The sequence below is a fragment of the Anolis carolinensis genome, chromosome 3 (assembly GCF_035594765.1).
Source record: "Anolis carolinensis isolate JA03-04 chromosome 3, rAnoCar3.1.pri, whole genome shotgun sequence".
Lineage (NCBI taxonomy): Eukaryota > Metazoa > Chordata > Lepidosauria > Squamata > Dactyloidae > Anolis > Anolis carolinensis.
In genome coordinates this window covers 270,569,687-270,585,379 of record NC_085843.1, presented here as the reverse complement: position 1 = coordinate 270,585,379, position 15,693 = coordinate 270,569,687, and the positions used below count along the sequence as shown (strand labels likewise).

General features: G+C 39.3%; 1 protein-coding gene across 3 annotated transcripts in view; it reads left to right on the top strand.

The window, feature by feature from the left end:
* The window catches only part of spata16 (spermatogenesis associated 16), a 250,743-nt gene that overhangs the window by 63,824 nt on the left and 171,226 nt on the right, over nucleotides 1-15,693 (top strand). The window contains exon 1 of one of the 3 annotated variants that reach the window (XM_062976771.1): nucleotides 6,561-7,466. The exons of 1 other annotated variant lie outside the window; for it this stretch is intronic. The gene's annotated coding sequence lies outside the window, so the exon portion shown is untranslated. Of the gene's footprint in view, nucleotides 1-6,560; nucleotides 7,467-15,693 lie in introns of those variants that run through there. One more of the 3 variants, XM_008106073.3, reaches the window with a different exon arrangement.

The window sequence follows — 15,693 nt, the reverse complement described above, 5'->3', positions numbered from 1 at the left end:
TAAAAAAGAAGTCTATCCAATAGAGGTGTGCACAAAGCCAAAAATCTGCTTCATTTGTATTTACAAAATTCGTGCAATCCCCATTTTTATTCTAAAGTGTTTTAAAGTTTTTGTAAGGGGTCCGGGTCATCTCTAATGCAAAGTGACAAAAAATGTTATTTTTTCCATTCATTGTTTTTTAAAAAACCTACAAGAGCTAAGACAGTGATTCTCAACCTATGAGTCTCCAGATGTTTTGGCCTTCAACTCCCAGAAATCCTAACAGCTGGTAAACTGGCTGGGATTTCTGGGAGTTGTAGGCCAAAACACCTGGGGACCCACAGATTGAGAACCACTGAGCTAAGGTCCCGTGGAGCTTGGGGTTCCTGTTCTCCAGCCTTATGCAAGCAGAAGGTGGCTCTGAGGGTCAAAAATCCTAAGTCATAAATCATTAAATCATAAGTGCAGATTTAACAAAATGCTTATGATTTACAGTCCTCTTACAATTTTTTGCACAGCCGTACTATCCACATACAGCTGCATATAGAATCTTTCCTACTAACCTTGAATGTCTTATCCATCAAAGTGTATGGTCAGAATCACAAAAGCATGTGGTCAACTTTTTGCTCTTCTGTTACTTCTATTCATTTGCCTGTTCACTGAATGTATGGAGAGTTCAAACACAGAGTTCCACAAGCGTAATCAGTGGATATATGGACATACGGATAGTGAATTGCCCAATGTACGGCTTGATTCACAATATTGCATAATTAGTCACTGTTCAATAAGCAGACCCCTTTATGGATACACAATTGGTTGCAAATTCATAATATAACAACAACAACAACAACAACAACAATTTTATTTCTAGACCGCCCTCTCTCCCTAAAGGGAATTCATATAGCACAAACATATTTAACTATGTGCGTGTAGATTTGTATCAGCCTGGCATGATGTATGATTTCAGCCAGCCTTCACACAAGTCTTCTTCAGAGGAAATGGAGCCTACATGCATGCTGCTCACTTGATGACCAAATCACCCAGTGGAGAATGACATGTGAATGATACACCAATGGTTAAATACTGAACCAACTTTTATATCATATCATCAAAATCAAATAAATGGTTTTCAGTTCACTCACTTCACACATTTAAAGGTGACTCATCAAGTCCAAAATGATCCAGGGACAATAAGAGAAATAATCCAGATCTCATCATGTTCACAATCCTGTCTATATGAGAAAAATTGATATACATGGATTTTACCATCCTAATGACTATGCTGATATCTCCCTCTAGTGGCAAGTTTTCTTCATTCACTCAAAGTAATATGTTCTAAACTTTCATTAAGTTATTCAATATATTGAGCCTTCTTCTCCAAAGCACCCCTGACAGATGGTCATTCAGCAGAGCCTGGGTGGCCATAAATTGGGGGTGCTTTGATTGTGTGTTTCTGCATGGCAGGGGGTTGGACTGGATGGCCCTTGTGTTTTCTTTTAACTCTATGATTCCATGAAATAGATTTAGTGCCTTGGATTGAGGGAGCCACTGGTGGTACAGTGGATTAAATCTTTGTGCTGGCAAGACTGCTGACTTAAAGGCTGGATTGCTGACCTGAAGGTTGCCGGTTTGAATCCAACCAGGGAGAGCACAGATGAGCTCCCTCTTGTCAGCTCCAGCTCCATGCAGGGACATGAGAGAAGCCTCCCACAAAGATGGTAAAAACATCAAAAAACATCTGGGCATCCCCTGGGCCACATCCTTGCAGACAGTGAATTCTCTCACACCAGAAGAAACTTGCAGTTTCTCAAGTCGCTCCTGACGTGAAAAAAGTGCCTTGAATAGTTTCTTTAAAGTTCAGAAAAAAATCAAAAACCATAGCAGATTCATTACTCTTCTGATATGGGAGCCACTGGCTATGTGGAAAATTCTCTAGCTGCCTTTAATTTTTTTTAATGCACTTCCTTGCCCTCTTTCAACCCACCTCCCAAAATCTCTACCTAAGTTTCACTCCATGCATTAGTTTTTCTTAGATTCAGTGGCATCACTAGGGGTGTGTGGAGGGGGGTGCGGACTTCATCATCTGACATTATCAGAGCACTTGACACCAGAATGATTGTTAATACAATTTTTGTGCAGGGTTTCAGTAGATATGTATTATATCTCTGTATTAGCTTTGATAAACACAAAAATGTTTTTGTAAGCCCAGCTTACATATACAGTATCAATATACCTACAAGGCTAAAGGTATGCTAATTCACTTTTTGCTCTCACATGCTCTCCTGTCAGAGCAGTCATTGTTACCCAATTACAATGATACTTCAAGTCAGATAGTTTTATCTGCATACACTACAAGCATGTGCTGTTTTTTCATTGGTACTGGGTTTTTTATAGTCATTAATGTAATGATATATGGGAATATATAATCACATTTAATCATATATGGGGATTTTGATTTACAAGTATCATTAGTAGAAAAAGATACAGGGAACACCGTGGATGTAGCGTACCTGGATTTCAGTAAGTCCTTCGACAAGGTCCCCCATGACCTTCTGGCAAACAAGTTAGTCAAATGTGAGCTAGGCAAAACTACAGTTAGGTGGATCTATAATTGGCTAAGTGAGCAAACCCAAAGGGTGCTTACCAATGCGTCTTCTTCATCCTGGAAAGAAGTGACTAGTGGAGTGCTGCAGGACAAATGCAAGATACTCCATTTAGGCAGGAAAAAAAATGAAATGCAAAGATAAAGAATGGGGGATACCTGGATCAACAGCAGTATGTGTGAAAAAGTTCTTGGAGTCCTCGTGGACAAGAAGTTAAATATGAGCCAACAATGTGATGCGACAATGGCAGTTTAGTCAGAGTATAGTGACTAGATCCAGGGAAGTCCTGCTCCCCCTCTATTCTGCCTTGGTCAGACCACACCTGGAATACTGTGTCCAATTTTGAGCACCGCAGTTGAAGGGAGATGTTGACAAGCTGGAATGTGTCCAGAGGAGGGCAACTAAAATGATCAAAGGTCTGGAGAACAAGCCCTATGAGGAGAGGCTTAAAGAATTGGGGATGTTTAGCCTGCAGAAGAGAAGGCTGAGAGGAGACATGATAGCCATGTACAAATATGTGAGGGGAAGTCATAGGGAGGAGGGAGCAAGCTTGTTTTCTGCTGCCCTGGAGACTAGGACACGGAACAATGGCTTCAAACTACAGGAAACGAGATTCCACCTGAACATTAGAAAGAACTTCCTCACTGTGAGGGCTGTTCGGCGGTTGAAATCTCTGCCCCGGAGTGTTGTGGAGGCTCCTTCTTTGGAGGCTTTTAAACAGAGGCTGGATGGCCATCTGTCGGGGGTGCTTTGAATGCGATTTTCTGCTTCTTGGCAGGGGGTTGGACTGGATGGCCCATGAGGTCTCTTCCAACTCTATGATTCTATGATTCTATAGAAATATGGTCTGGTATGGCAGAGGCAGTCTATGGAGTGACACTATGAATTACCACACTGGATGACACCAACCCTTGTGACATAACTGCAGAAATCTGTAGGGTTACAGATTACAAGCATTTAGCAAAGAGTTTTGCTGGATGAAACCAAAATGTCCTCATGCTTCCAACAATGACCAAGTATATGTCTCTGGGAAGTCCATAAAGGTCACATAGGTCATTTTCCTCTGTTGTCAATGCTCTCTTAGCCTTTGTTAATAGTAGAATAAGACCTTTGAACACCGAGACTGTTTCTGATACCCTAGCGATGACACAACTCAAATGCTTCATTAAAAGAGATGTGCAACAAAAGGGGAGAAAAGAAACAAGCAAGGATGAAGTGCCAATTCCTCCCTGTGGAGAAACTCTCATAAATGTTAAGTTTTGAAAAATCCTGCTTCTTAAAGATTATTATCTCAGAGAACTAACTCAGTGAAAGATCTCATGCGCCACTCTAACCTACGCCCATCTTGGCAGTACCCTTTCAATTTTCCACTTCTTAAGAATTATATACTTCTGGTACTTTCCAGTGGCAAAGCAATTGCCTTTTTGATTTGTCTGAGAGAGGCAAAAGCACTATATAACCCCTTGTGCTGGCAAAAGAGCATCAGATCTGCAAAGGAAAAAGAAATGAATACGGGAATTTTCAAATTGACCTCAATGGAGCTCATGCTTAGAAGTATTAAAACATTCATGAGACTTGGTTCTGGAACATGAACAATATCCTCTCTTAAACATTAATGGTGGGGTAATATTTAAAGTAATTTGTTTTAAAATGGGAAACAAGCCTATCTGGATTAGGGCTCACCCAGTCCTATTGGGATTGTTTATTGACTCAAGATACAGACAGAAAGAAAAAGTTAAATATGATTGAAAGCAGAGTCAGCAAAAACAAAATGAATCATGAATAAGTTGGATAAACAATGAGAGGAAGAAGGAGAAAGATGTTAGGTAAACAATACAGAAAATTGACAGTTTCCATCATCACAGTTTGGTTGCACTATTTTCAAGTACACTTCGAGAATATAGCCATGTTAGTCTGGATCAGTGTGCAAAGAGATCTTTTATATCCTTTGAAACAGAGAGCTGTAAGTTGGTTGCATTAAGCATTCATGGAGTTAATACATCTGATGAAGTTTATGCCTGTGAAGGTTTATGCTACCAACTTATTAGTCTTAAACTTAGTGTTAAAGGGGATACAAAATCATTTTGCTTCCAGTGCATTGTAATGGAAGCGCCATGAATCAGATTGCAATAAGAATGAGTCTACACTGGCTCCTAAATCTGGGACTAGTCCGGCGGTGGACAGACACCTATCCAAACCCACTGAGATATGGTGTTGCCATCCAGATAGTCCATTCAAGCCAAGACCACATCAGTATTACTGGACTGTCACCTCGCCCTCTGTATTGCCACCACGGCTCCCAGTTGGCTATATAGATCCATTCAGGCTGCTGGCCATCAGACGGAGCTCTGGTGCTGACTAGGAGTGGCATTGGTGGCACAGGCACAATCCATTCCCTCTTCCTGGGAAAAGGGTATGTGTCGGTGTCCCACCTGATCAGTAGATTGATCCAAATCTGTTCTGACCCTCCTGTCCAAACTGGCCCAAAGTTGCTGGATACTCTGGAGTTTCCAGCAAGCTCTAGAGATCCCAAATCTTGCCAAAGCAAGGTAGTTTGTTCAGCCCCCCAAAAAAACCCACAATACTTACAGAAATGAGCAAATGTCATGGGGACAGTAAGTCAATAGGCAGCATGAAGGCATATGTTGTTGTGTATATCCAAGTCATTTCAAGCCTGTGATGACCCTAAGATGAACCTATCATTGGGTTTTCTTGACAAGGTTGGTTCAGAAGAAGCTTGGTGTTGCCCTCCTCTACATCTGACAAAGTGTGGCTTGCCCAAAGTCACTGAGTGGGGTTCATGGGCAAGCAACAACTCAAACCCTTGTCTCCAGAGTCATAGTCTAATACTCACACCACTATACCATGCTGACTCCCTGAAGATATATAGACACAGACATGTACACAAGAGAGAGTGTGGTGTAATGGTTCAATTATTGGTCTGCAGGTGCACTGCAGAATTAATGCAGAGTGACACCATTTAAACTGCCATGGCTCAAAACTATAAAACCATGGAATTTGAGGCACCACCACACTTTGGCAAAGAATGCTAAAGGTCTTCTTAAACTACATGTCCTAGGATTCTACACCATTGAGCCAGAGCAGTTAAAGTGATATCAAACTGCATTAACCTCTACAGTCTAGATGCACCCTGGCACTCTAGAGTATGGCTTAAATCTCCACTGAACCATAGCAAGCCACAGTCTCAGCTTCATGAGATGGCAGACATGACAATGCAACAAAAATATATACAAAATTATGTGTAAACAGCTAGTTTTTCAGATATCCTCAACAGATGAGTTGTTACAAAAAGTAGCAGTACAGGAGAAGAGATAGAGAGGGGGAAAGGTGACTTGAATCTGAAGTTGTGAAAATCTTATAGGATTATCCCTAAAATGGAGTAGCAGGGAAGACACAGCTTTAAGTGGATTTGTTAGGTGTCATGCTGGATTCTGCAATGCAAAGAAGATAAGAATCAACCACCTGAAAATGAGAGTTATCATCATAAGATTACCTTCCTTCCACCTGCTAGGCATAACTATCCAATTTGGTTCCAATTTCTGTCAAGGTTTCTTTTTTTATTTAATGCACCACCCAAAATCAGGCTCCATTATTTCAAATAGGAAAAATTGTTACTTTGGTCTTTATTCTCTGTTTGCCAATGCACCTACATTTTTTAAAAGTCAGTGGTGACAAATTCAAGTACTAAACGGAGTGTTTGTTTGTATGTATGAACATTAAATGACACAATGAGCCATTTCATCTGGCATGGACAATGGATAGCCCTAGGTCTGGATGGAGGGCCCAAGTTTGTTTATATGGCCCATGCATCTCCAGGTTACCTGGGTCACCCTTTTTCTGGCCAAAAATAACATTGACTCCAGGACCATACAGTTATTTTTATACACTGCGTGTATGGGAGTTTAGTTTAAAATAAAATTCTCATATTTTATTTCTTAAAAACACATTTATGCCCTGCCCAATATTATGGAATTTCAAGGCAGCATAGAAATCAAATCAACTTAACATATTTAAAACCATTGAAAACAATAGAAATAATAGCTAAAACAATGTTTAAAGTTAAAAAGACATGTCAAAAATAAGAAAGCCAGTTAAGAAATGTTAAAACTGCTTGAAACTAAATGAAAGTTTGAACATAATAAATGAGACTCCAGAGACTTTGGTAAAAAGCTGTGCTACTTTGCACTGGCAATTATGCCAATGTTGGTACTAATCAGGCCTCCAAAAGAAAGGTCTTCCAAAAGTAGGGAAGGTCTCCCTGATGTTCTCTGATTTCTTTGGTTTTTGGCTGTTTTTTCAACCCCAATGGGTCCTAATTGCCTAATATTGCCCAATATTGTTATAATTGCCCAACCCCACAATAGATATTTCCAACAGAATCCTGGGCATAATATGAATCCTGCACAGCATGTATCGAAACCTAAGCCAAATTTCAGCCTATGAAAGGTTCATCGCCAGAACGTTTCTTTCTCTCCCCCTCATCTTCTCACTCCCACCCTGCTTTTTGTTCCATCTTGCTCACTGAAGAAATCTGGAGATCTCAAGAGCTTGCATACAATTTCACACATATTTTGCTGGTTCTAATCAAGATATTGCTTGTTAAGGGATCTTGGATATTTTTGCCCATTTATCAGCCAACATGTGTTATACTGTTAATGAGGATGAACCACTTCTGCTGCTTCTTCTGTAGACTGGCTTTCCAGAGAAGTGGGCAGTTGTTTGTGGAATGTTTCCTTTCAAACCCATTGCAAAGATTCTGCTTGTTTCTGAACTGACAACTGTTCTAACTGTGGTTCAAGAGACAAGACAAGTGTGGGGCACTCAGGAATGCAACACTGATATCGAAACGGCTGCTCTGAAATAGTGAGTAAACATTGCTTGTTGGGGAGACTATGTGTATTCATGGTTGTATTTATTAATTTGATTTTTATCCTAGTTTTTTTTTTTGTTCCGTGTGCCCAAAGCAGCCTACAATGGTTAGAAAAAATCAGAACCCCACTAAAGAAAAAACCTGGTGCTTAGAGGCAATAGGACAGCCTTCACCAGAATCTTGGTATCCAAGGCTGGAAGGAAGCTAAGAAGAAATACGTTACAAAGCAGAATATTGAAATAACAGACTCAGAAATCAAGCTAGTATTAAATACTTTAAAGTAATACAAAATCATAAAACCATCTGATCTTTTTTAAAGATCTCCAGACAAGGAAATTCCTCCACTCTTTGAGTCTCTGGAGCAGCAAAAAACAAGGTGACCTCCTCTTCCATGTGATTTCTATTCAAAATACTCAAATATGGCTATCATGTCACCTCTCCGTTTTCTTTATCTAGCTCCATAAGCTAGTCTTCATAAAGCTTTGATTTCCAGACTTTTTGCCATTTTGGTTGTCCTCTGGACATGTTCTAACTTAACAGTGCCCTTCTTGAATAGTGGTGCTCAGTACTAGATACAGTATCCCAAATAAGGTCTGGCTAAAGCAGAATAAACTGTCACTATGGCTTCCCTCAATCTGGATTCTATACTTTTGATGCAACCCAGAATTGGCTGTCCTTCTTCATATGAACTTGCTACCCATTACCTATAAAACCTAATGTCAAATGAAATTTGTGTATTCAAGGTACTGAAAGATGATTCCTGCTCTCCCCCCACCTCTGCCCACTGTATATTTTATGTGTTTTTATTTATTATATTTTTCTTTCTCTTTATGACAATCTTCCAAAGGCACGTATATGCCACTTCTCTGGTAGCAGAATTCTATTCTCTTGAATAGAATAGATTGGATGCATGATAAAAAATAACTATGTCTGTTTTCCTTTTAATACCCCACATTCAAAATATACCACATTCTCCATGTTAGATGTTTTAAGCTTCCCAATAATCCAGTGAACTAGGTTATATTAATTCAGTTTACCAACAAATAAAGCAGAAAATGGCAAGCCTAACACATGATAGTTCTGTTGTTCTAGCACCAAGTCCAAATTGGGCTGTTAGACTACACTGTCAACATTCACTCATATTAACAGTATGAGTAAGAATAGTGGTTGTAATCCCATGTCTGAGAAGATAAACCTCATTCCCTTTTCCCACTCTGCCAAGAGTTTAGATTTTTATCTCCATAAGTTTCTCTTATTGTCCCTCAGCTAATTTAATAAGGTGCAACATATCTAATTATCTCGGCCATGGCTTGCCGGTCTGCTTTTTATATTTGAAGAAATAATGGATGGGAGCGGGGGAAGTGTAACTTTTTTCCTCCTGGTCAAATTTTGAACTCACATGCCAGCAAATTTTAAAATATTGCCACTTATTATCATCCTGTTTACGGGAAACAAACCAATCACATTATAAAATCCTTTCCAGTAATCTCATCTAGAATTAGAAGAACAGAGCATCCTTGGTCTAAGGAATGAAGATGTATGTTGTTTTTTTCTGAGCAAACACTCATCTGTTTTTTTTCCCTATAGAGTAGGGGAGAAAGAAAAGAATACAACTTTTGGTATTCATAGAATTATATAAAAATATAGAAGCTTATCAGGGCTCATTTACATTTTACTGAATTGGGAATGAGAAATACATATGGATGAATCATTTGACTTAACTGTAGATATTTGAGGAATCTGAAGATTAATGAACATTGGCTGGCATTTTACTTGGGACTTGCATTTTTATAAATGGTCTTACATGTACAGAAATGGAATTGAGTAGTTGCACAACATCCACATTAACCTAGACTGCAGTGATATTATAACGTAGAGGGATCCATTTCACAAGGGTAGATTGACTGATTTGCATGATCTATACTCAATGGATACTATGCACATTGGGGTTATCTCCCCAGTGCACATCCAAATACTATTAGGGAACACCAGAGCACAACAGACATGCCCAACATGCACCAGAAATGTCTGATGCACATTGGAGCATTCTTACACCTCTTCACATTATGTCCCTTTAGTACAGCTACAGATTCATAAAATTACAAAATGTAGATCATGTATGAAATGGCTCAAAAGTAGATGATCAATTTAAAATTATGAGTCGTGAGCAGCCATAAGAAATCATGTGTGTTGCTATACACAAAATTCTTGTCATTCCATGTCACTACCATATCTATACTGTGTGGTCTCATGCTGCTTCCCAAAACCAAAGCAGAAAAATGCATCTTAAAGCAGCCAACTTAAAACAATCTTTAGAGTCTCTCTCCATGGAGAAAAATCATAGCCATTTGAAGAGTAGTCGAGATGCCATACCAAAGCTCCTGACGTCAGTGTTCGAGTCACATTGCCACCAATTGAAATTCCAATGGCAACATCTTGCACCCTTTAAGCCTTGTGGAATTTTCTCGGGAAGGTCATAAAATGAAACATTACTGCATGCTCACTTAAAGGTTACAAAATCATGGGCTCAAGCAGAAACATTAGTCTGTGACAACGCTGGCGTCCTTCCAGCTGTCTGCAGGAGATGAAAAGAGAAGTAGGGCTAAGGAGGAAGAATACGTAAATGTACATTTGAGGCTGTAGACAAATGATTTCTTTCAATAAAGCTGAAGGTGATCAGATGGAAACCTTGTTGCCTATGGTGTTTCCAAACTCAGAAGCTCAGCTCTGTTGGATCAGACCAAAAGGTCCATTTAATCCATCATCTCCTTTCCAGCAGTGCTCAGTGGCATCTCTTCAAAAGAAATGAACAAGATGCTAAAGACCTTCCTTTGGTTTTCATCTCCAGCATATTATGTCCAAAGATACATTGCCTCCAAATGTAGATATCCCATTAAGTATAATAGATAATAATACAATTGACAAGACTTATCATCTATAAATTGAACTGTACAAACTAGTGACTCTTATCATGCCTTGGACACCATACAAAGTACACTGCCCTGTTGTCATCCCTGTGTACTGGCTTGTTGGGGTTTTGTAGTGGTGTTTTAAAAGGCAAAACCCAGTTTGTCTTCTTATGGTGACAGGACAAAAGAAATGAGCATGTTATACACAGGCAAACAGGCTTCTCTTCTAACACTGCCAACTCTTTTGTACCACTCCAGCCTGTACTGATGAATGAAGTGTGGCAATGCAACTGTTTTGGACAAACTCTGAACTCCAGAGAAAATGGTTCAACATTTGGATTTGGTCTGAAGCAAACTGGATCAGCCCAGTCTAAATCCAGAGTGGGTCAATTTAATTTAAAGTGATTCTGATTGATAAAAGGTGTACAGGAATGGTAGAAAAGCTGTCTCCAATAGCACCATGTAACACAGACAAAGACAACTGCTAGTTTTGACCCTTCTTTGTTTTGTAACTTCTGGACTGGAAAATGGTCAGCTCCAGGGTTTTGTGGTGTTATCTTGGAAGACACAAAGGGTCACAAAAGGCACAGTAGACAGAAGAACAATGACCTGTTAAAGGTTAATCAGTTAGCTTCATTCCAGAATGGACTCAATCTCAGTCACACCATAATATGACTGAATGTTTGGAACTGAATTAGGGAAAGAAATTCTTTACACTCATTAGTGTAAAACTTCTATCTCAATGGAATGATGAAGCTCCTCTGGTTTTTAGCACATACTACTTTAAAAGAGATATCCAGTGTGCCAAATATATTAAGAGGATAGGATTCAGCACTTTCAGAGTTTCATTTAAAGTTCAGTCTGAAATCCAGAGTATGTCTCTATCAACACTGAAACCAACAGTTGCCATTGCATGTGGTAAAACACCCAAAATATTTTCTTTCACTAATGCTCCCTATTAGCAGTATGTGGATGCATGTTTGAAAGTTTCAGGACTTTTGCCCTTCTGTTTCCTGCACTGGGAAATTTCAGGGTGTGGGTGTGCACCTGGTGATTCCACATGCATGAATGCTCCAGTGCCCTTCTACCAGTTATCACTTAGATTCCTATTAGCCAGCCGAAGCCAAGCAGAAGAATTCCAATGCTACCTTTAAGGATCACCTGAGCGGAAGTTTCCAGATAAATTGCATTGTGCACAGTGTACTGGCATTCTGTGCATCTAAACTGTCAGAAAACTGCTTAATGCTGTTGGCTGAAGTGTAGGAGGATTACAGACTGACATGAAGCCTGTCTGTCCCTTTCCCCTCAACAAAGGATAAACCTTTGATCACAGGAATTGACTTTAGTGGTTCCTGCAGAAATCATATTGCTGAGGTCAGAGAAGATTCTAGGTTTGGATTGAATTTCCCTGGCCATTGGAATTGCAGTCCAAAAAGGAACATTTTCTTAGCTCTGCAATCTGTCCTTGGCTTCATCTTCCCTCTTTCCAGGGCTGCATCTACACTGTAGAATTAATGCAGTTTGACACCAGTTAACTGCCATGGCTCAATGTACTGGAGTCATGGAGGTTGTAGTTTGGTGAAGCACCAACACTCTGGCAGAAAAGGCTAAAGACCTTGTAAAACTACAACTGCCATGGTTCCATAGCATTGAGCCAGGGCAGTTAAACTGGTGTCCAGCTGCATTAATTATACAGTGCAAATGCACCTATGTCTTTCGAGTAGGTTTACTTTTATGAGAGAATTTAAGGGTAGGGTCATACTGGGCAGTGAAACTTGAAATTGGTACAATTGGATGTGCTAGGGGCAATAAATAGAAGCAGTTAATGTCTTATGCAATGGGACAGTTTGTCTGCTTTGAATTTTAGTCCAAGATACCATGGATATCTCTTTTAAAGTTCAGATGAAAACCTGAAGTAGATTTATCACCACCACCAGCCTTCACTCTGGTCAATTTTGAGTTCAAAGGCTGCAAAGAAGACTCCTCACTCCTAAGCTGCTTTGTTCTCAGCCACAGCAATAAAGGTGGGATACAAACAACAGCAACAGCAACAACAACAACAACAACAACAACAACAACAACAACAACAACAAGCATTTATATGAGCCAGCCCAGGCTCTGAAATCTTTTTTACAGTCCCACCATCCTTTCAAGTATGGTTGGTGGGGACGTGAAAGATGGCCTTCTTGGTGGCTGCCTCTTAACTCTGGAACTCCCTTCCCAAGGGAGTTGTCCTTACACTGGCAAGCAAAAACCATTATGTTCACACAGGCTTTTAAAACTGAAATGGGCTAGGGATTTTTAAAGTTTTTTTCATATAATTATATTTCTATTGAATTGCTTAAATAACGGAATTAATTCAACCCTTCTTTTTACCTCTCATATGATATTAACTAACACTTTTTAATTGTTAGTTGTGCTGTATCCCATCTTGGGGAGGGGGGTGGTGGTGCAAAAATAAATACAACAATAATCATATAAAAATGAACTCGCTCAATTCACACTTCCCAAAATAATAAGCAGGTCAGGATGCAATTATCCTTTCATCCTGATATACTTCTCCAAATGTTGCAGTAATGTACTCATTTTTAATGTGCTTTCAATTTGACTCCAGTTTATCATTGGGGTTCCTTGACAAATAATTATTCAGAAGAAGTTTCCCATTGCTTTCTTCTAAGGCTGAGAAAATGCGACCTGACCAAGATCACCTGGTGTTTTTGGGGGTCACAGGGATTCAAGCTTAAAGATCCTGTAGTCCAACAATCCAACCAAGAAAGTCCTATAACTCAGTTACTGGAAAGTACATAACAACAACAAAATTGCCTGAGCAGTTTGAGTTCACGCCACCTCATTCTGCCGTAATTCAGGCTGAAGACTGTAATGTGACATCTTTTTTTTTCCAAGTAAGAAAAATATTTTAAAGAAAATTTAAAGGTCACATTACAAAGACTGTGACAGGGTCACTCTTGATAGCCCAGTTTTACAACAGGGCCATCAGAAGTGTCAGGGTGACTTAGTTGCAGGTGTTCTTTTAATATGACCTGGTCTTTAGTGATAAGAGAATGAATTGAAAGCATAACAACCCTTGTGATTGAATAAAACATACAGTAAAACGTATGGCCAATGTGCCAAATACTCCTCCCCCCCCCCTTAGAAAATTGCTTCCTTTCACCCTAGTACTCGGGGATGGAAAATTAGATTATTTTTAAAAAGCAAGAGTACAAAAGTACATTTTTCCAAACCCATTTAAAATGGGTGATGTTTTCCGTCAGGTTTTTTTCCCATTTGAAGAAGTCTGCCCACCTTGCTGCTGTGTGTGCCATGTTTGTAACTCATCATTTTTCCAAGCCAAAAGAAGTTAATTCTAAGGAACACAAAGATGCTTGCTCACATCAGCCACAGAAAGGCACTTTGGGGAACAAAAAGTCATTCTGGAAGAAACTGTTCTCTGCAAATAACGCTTGGTAGCCATCTCTCCTTTTCATTCTTGATGGCTTATGTTGATTATAAACCTTTTAGATGAAACGGAAGATTCCCTTCCTTGACTGTTTATAACGCAATTATGCTTTCAATGGCACATAGCTTGGAGGGAATGTAATTTTACAGCAAACCTTCCCAAAGACATGGAATAATAGGCTGCTTAAGAAAAGTGATCAGGAAAAGATGTCTATCTGACAAAGATGATGATTTGTGAACAGTTGCTCCTTAAAGCTGTCAAGGGATTGGTTTGTCTAAGCAAACTGTTTCCACAGAACAGCTGTTAAAGATGTACTAACTGGTTTTCTAAACTACTTATGCAAGAGCAGAGATTACCTTCTTCTTATACATAGGTGTGTAAACGCCATTAGGTATTAAATCAGTGACAGCTAATGGCTTCCATGTTACTGGATGGAGAATTCATTATGGGTTTACCCTGAATGCCAAATGAACAATTCAAGATGTTGAAATTTCTCTCCAAATACATTTCCAAGCTTGAACAGCTCCCATGAAACCTGGAAGAAAATCTGGGGTGAGTCTACAGCTTCACTGACATGGGAACCAACAGTCACCACAGTACCATGCATCAAATTCCAATAAAACCAAGTTCCACTAGAAACTCATCAACTATGGAAAAATATGAAAATATCAAAATAATTTAAAATCATCTATACCTTGGCTGAGTAATTAATTAAAATAGAGCTAAATCAGAAGATTAATGCTTGGAAGGAAAGTTGTGAATGAACTAGATCACATCCTCAAGTGTAAAGAAGTTTAATTAAATACCAGAATCAAAATAATCATGCTGTATATTTCCAATTGTTATGTATGGTTGTGAAAGTCAGACAATTAAGAGAGATGACTGGAATAAGATCAAAATATTTGAAATATGGTGCTAGAAGAGAGTTCTGTTGATATCAAAAAGACAAATAAATGGGCCAAATCCACCCCAACCTCTCACTAGGGGACAAAATGGATAAACTGTGGCTATTGCACTTTGAACATATCATGAGATGAAATGACTTCCTTAGAAAATATGATAATCTTCACGAAAAAGGAAGGCAGTAGTAAAAGAGGAAGACCACATTAAAGATTGATTGAATGGTTGATTCCATCAAGGAAACCACAGCTGAGTTAGTAAGCCCTTAGAAGAGTTGTTGGTCTATGGAGGTCTTTCTTTCATTGGACCACCACAATAGGGTCAGAGCTGACTTGATGCCAAAAAGCAACAACAACTGGAGAAACCAATAGATACAAGTGATTAACGATCCATCATCTATATGAAAGACATATTGTCAAAGGCTTTCACGGCTAGAGTCACTGAGGAGTTGGGTGGTTTCCGGGCTGTATGGCCGTGTTCTAGCAGCATTTTTTCCTGATGTTTCACCAAACGCAGCTCCCATACATGAATCAAAGAACATGAAAGGCACTGCAGACTACTTCAGCCAGAAAAATCAGCAATAGCAGAACACATGATAAACCAAGCTAAGCACAGAATATTATTTGAAAATATAGAAATTCCAGACCACACTGACAACTACTTTATCAGACTACACAGAGAAGACACTGAAATCCACAAGCACATGGATAATTTCAACAAAAAGGAAGAACCATGAAAATGAACAAAATCTTATTATCAGTATTCAGAAACACCAAAATCAATACAGTAACTAATGAACACCACCCAGACACAAGAAGGCCCCAAGTGTTGAGGCCTGTGAAGCCTCTGAGGATGATGAGGATGTTCTGTTGGAGCCTGATGTTTCTGTGGGGGGAAGCAAAAATGTTTTTCAAGACTATGGGAATGTTTGGGGTAGATCTGTTATCAGGGAAA